Source organism: Chrysochloris asiatica, unplaced genomic scaffold (genome assembly GCF_000296735.1).
Source record: "Chrysochloris asiatica unplaced genomic scaffold, ChrAsi1.0 scaffold00229, whole genome shotgun sequence".
NCBI lineage: Eukaryota > Metazoa > Chordata > Mammalia > Afrosoricida > Chrysochloridae > Chrysochloris > Chrysochloris asiatica.
Genome location: NW_006408747.1, coordinates 3685460 through 3690597, shown reverse-complemented (window position 1 = coordinate 3690597; position 5138 = coordinate 3685460). Strand labels below are relative to the sequence as shown.

Sequence of the window (5138 nt, the reverse complement as noted above, 5' to 3'; positions counted from 1 at the left end):
TTTCGAACTGCTGACCTTAAGGTTCTCAGCCTGATTTGTAACCACTACGCTACCAGAGCTCCTTTCTATCTACTTAGCAGTGCTCAAAAGAATGACACCCAAGTATCAATGAGCACTTCCATCACCTAGTTGTTAGTTTTTATTAGCAATAAAATGAAGGCCTGGTTGCATATGTTGCTGTTAGGTGACTTTGAACCAGTTCTGTCTGTCTCGTAGTAACCCTTTGCACAAAAAAAGGAAACACTGCCTGTGCCATCCTGACAACTGTTGTTATGTTTGAGCTTCCTCTGTGAGAATCCATCTCATTGGGGATCATCCTCGTTTTTTGCTGTCTTTCCACTTTAACTAGTATGATTCCTTCTCCAGGAACTGATTCCTCCTGTCAACATATTCAAAGTTTGAAATAAAAGTTTCACTATCCTTGCTTCTACAGAGCATTCTTACTTTAGATCTTGCAATGCAGATTTGTTGATCAGTTGTTAGTCTATGGTATTTTTGATAGTCTTCTGCAATACCATAATTAAAATCCATCAATTCTTCTTCAGTCAGCCTTATTTATTGTCCAACTTTCACATACATGTTAGGTGATTTAAAGTATCATGGCTTGGGTCAGGCACTCCTTAGTGCTCTAACTGATATCTTTGCTCTTAAACACTTTAAAGAGATCTTTGGCAGTAGATTTGCCTAATGAAATATATCCTTTATTTCTTGTCTCTTGTTTCCATTACCACTGATTGTGGATCTAAGCAAAATGAAGTCTTGCACAACTCCGATCTTTTAATCATTTATCATGGTGTTAATTATTGGTCAAGTTGCGAGCATTTTTTAATGCCAGAAATTAAGAGGCTTAAAATAGAAAAGCTGGAACAATGTGAGCAAGGAAATAAAGAGGATAGTATTTGATTGAAATACCCAGGTGTCCACAATAATATCAATAAATGAACAAATAAATATAAAAATGAAAGAGAATAAACATATTTCACTTTCTGAAAATCTGCAAATAATTTAAATAATACCACTCTTATATGACGGTGGAGTATGACTTCTCTACCCCTTAAGGACTTGCTGCATGTAAAGACTTCCTTCCAGCACTGTTGTTTTTGTTAAGTGTTATTGAGTTAGTTCTGACTCATATTCACCCTGCATAGAATTTCTGAGGAGCAACCAGTGAACTTGAACCGCCGACCTTGCAGTTCAAATTGACCTTGTGGTCCAGTGCATTATCCCACAGATGTTGTTGTTGTTATCAGGTGCCATTGAGTCGGAACCGACCCATAGTGACCCCATGCACAGCAGAACGAAACAATGTCCTATCTGGGCCAACCTCACTACCGCTGCCACACTTGACGCCATCAATGATGCCACCTGGCGATCCATCTCGTTGGGGTCTTCCTCTTTTTCTCTGACCCTTCATCTTACCCAGCATGACATCCTTCTCCAGCGACTGTTCCCACAGATAGAAGGTGGTAAAAATCAAGTAACTTTATAGTGGAGAAAATAGTCTGCATACTTTAGCCATGTGATCAATATTAACATCAATACTGAAAGCATGAATCCTCGATAGTATGTGATCAGAACGGCACCTAACTAATAATTTCCTTCTTCTTGAAACTCATACAACAATCTAATCACGAAAAAATATCAGACACATTTTTTAAATGTGGCATCCTGCTCTTTAAAATGTTTGTAGAAAAATTCCATTATCTCTTCAATCCATTTTTTTCACAAATTTTTGAATCCCCCTCATGCTTGAGCAGCATTCTCCCAAATAGTCACGGACATCAGAAACAAGGAAAATCATGGAAGCCATCACAGAAAAGAGGATCGATGAGACATAATGGATTTTTTTTTTTTTCCTGAATAGTAATGTGGAATTGAAAAAGAACATTAGATAAAAACTAGGAGTGTCACTTGTTAGGTGCTGCCAAATTGGTACCAATTCATAGTCCTTTAGCACAACAGAAAAATCACTTGTTGTTATTAGGTGCTGTCAAGTTGGTACCAACTCATAGCCTTCCACACAACTGAAAAAAACATTACTCAGTCCTGTGGTGTTTTCACAATTGTTGTTACACTAGAGAGACCATTGCTGCTGCAACTATGCCAATCTATCTTATTGGGGATCTTCCTTTTTACCACTGACTCTCCACTTTACCAAGTATGTCTTCCTTTAGAGACTGGTCGCTCCTGATAATATGTCCAAAGTATGAGACAAAGTCTCATCATCCTTTTTACTAAGAAACATTCTGGCCATATTTCTTCCAACAGAGAATAGACTTTAAAAAAAAAAAAAAAGTATCAGTATTGGTTCATGAACTGTGAGAAATGTACTAACATAATAGTTGGTAAGCAAAAAGTCAGTTGTTGAAACACACAAACTGTTCCTTGGAAATCCTGTACATGTTTGATATGAGTCAGATGCAACTGGACAGTTCTGAGTGTTTTGGTTTTCTTTACATTAAGGTGCAATTCATACTGAAAGCTGAAGTCTTTGATTTTCACTAGTAAATACTTCAAATCCTCTTTGCCCCCACCAAGCAAGAGTGTATTATCTGCAAATCAGTTTGTTAATGAATCTTTCTGTATTCTTGCTGCTACTTTCTTCTTGATAGAATGATTTTAAACAAGGCAGTATCCCTTTGTTTGAATGACTGCCTCTTGGTCTGTGTACATCTGCATGACCACAATAAAGTATTCTGGAGTTCCCATTCTTTGAAAAGTTATTCATAGATTGTTATGATCTACTTAGTTGAAGTTTTGTATCATCAATGAAGCATAAATAACCATCTTTCTGGTATTCTCTATTTTCAGCCGAGATTCATATGATATCTTCATTGCATATACTCTTCAGAATACTGCTTGAATTTCTGGAAGTTCCCTGTCAATGTAATGCTACAGCCATATTTAAAATGTATTCAGCAAAATTTTACTTGCATGAGCTAATAATGATGCTGTTTAATCATTTCTGAATTTCGTTGACTCACGTTTCTTTTGAATGGGCACAAATATTAATCTCTTCCAATCATTTAGCCAGATAATTGTCTTCTAAATTTTTGGCAAAGACAAGTGAGCATCTCTAACACTGAATCACTTTGTTAAAATACTTCAATTTGTATTCCATCAATTTCTGGAGTCTTCTTTTTAGCCAATGATCCCAGTGAAGTTTGACCGTCTTTCTTCAATAACATCAGTTCTTGATCATGTGCTAACTCTTGAAATGGTTGAACATTGACCAACACTTTTGGGTACAGCGGCTGTATTCCTTCCATCTTCTTCTTCTTCTTTTTTTTAATGATAGGATGAATATAAAACTAATGTTTTCCCATGTAAACTCACATAATTCACAATTTAAAAAAATTAAATCACAAAAATTAAAAGCTAGAGCAATTTTTAAAAATATATAAGACTTAGTTACAAAATCTAAATTGTTCCCATGGTCTCATCCTTGGAAATTATGTTCATTTTGGTTATCTTAGGCTTTCCATAGGGTCATTTAAAAGCACCTGGCTAAGCTAATGTTGTTGACATAGTTCAAAATGGATGTCTGGGGTTTCATTTGGCTTTTGGTATTTGTACATAATTATTTAAATTGTAGTTATCAATTAACATAATCAGTGAGTACAAGGACTGGACATAATGCATCATATACCCTGAATTCAAAACCTGTTGTAAGAATTTTCCCCTCAAAATATCAGAATTGTGATAAAACCTTGCCCTCATTTCCACATGTCAACAATCCCCTGATCCTGATTATGAGTGCTGTCTTTAGATAGGCATGAGATTTCCCAATTGCACCAGCCCACCTCCTCACATCATTCCACAATAATCTAGTGTGCTATGTTCACTTGCATTGCAGTTGATCCTCATAGACCCCTGACTTAGCATACTAATGTAGCTTACACGTCTGGTGGACTAGGGGACACACAGTAAAAAGGTGGACACTCTAGTCTGGATTTGAAATCCCAGCCACCTTGAAAGAGCAGCTAGTGTTTTAGATTTCAAGCCAATATTCTATTCTGGACCCTTGGTCAAATTTTCCTTTACCAATAAAATTGAAAAGTTTATTTTATTTCAAAGAAAAAAGACTCTGGACTAGCAATCAACAAACCTTTGTTCATTTCTGACTTGTCCACTTTGGATAGACAAATGTGATTAAGCTGTTTTGTGCCCCTCATTAAATGGGGAAATTACTACTGTTCACAGCAACTTGGAGAGGTTTCAATTCTGTAAAAATGGAAGTGCTATCTAAATTAGTTGGACCACAAACTTTTTCAGGCCTTTCTGGAACTAAACTTGATCTGCTTTGTACACCTAGGAAATATCTAATATAGCATAGATATTATTGCTGTAACCCAAACTAGCAGCAAGCATCCTGTCTATGCTGGCACTTTTAGCATAAACTTTACCACACTGATCAGTTCATGAAACTCCGTGTTCTGAAAGTGGCCACAGTCAGTGTATTTGTACAATTTGGCTTCCAGCTTATCGGCAACTTCATGTTGTTCCTTCCAGGGAAGGAAAGGATCGTCAGTGGACCCAAACTGCACGATGTTAGGACAGTTGGCCTTGATTTTTTCCCACTACCAGGGGCGGTTGAAGTATCCACTTGCACGCTCATTTTCATCGCCCAAGTCTGATGTGTATGCAGACACTAGTATAATAGCAAATACTCGGTGTTTTTCTGCATATCTCATGGCAGCAATGGCTCCGGAACTGTGGCCTATGATAATGATCTTCTCATCACATTGGAGCTCCGTTTCCATGAAGGGCAACTCAGATGCTCTCTTGAGCTGTAATTGGGTCAGGCATGTTTTTAGCCAAACACTGGAAACCAGGTATCTGCTCCAACCTCTTTTTGACCCAGCCATACCAGCCGTAGGTGTCCATATCCCCGCCTCCTTTCCCAGGAACAATAACTGCCTTGCTTGGAGAAACCATGTGTACAGAAGTTGTATGTGTTCCTAGCAGCAGGTCCAGCAGGGCTCAGAGTGCAAAGCTATGTCCGGTTAGGGGATCTGTGCTGTGGCATTCTTTCCATCTTCTTTTGATGTTTACCTCATCTTTCAATATTTTTCCCATAGAATGTTTCAATATTGCAACTCGAAGCTTGAATGTTTCTTCAGTTCTTTCATTTCAAT

General features: G+C 37.6%; 1 pseudogene; it reads right to left on the bottom strand.

The window, feature by feature from the left end:
- Positions 1–4376: 4376 nt before the first annotated feature.
- On the bottom strand, positions 4377–4938 carry LOC102819834 (annotated as a pseudogene).
- Positions 4939–5138: the final 200 nt, after the last annotated feature.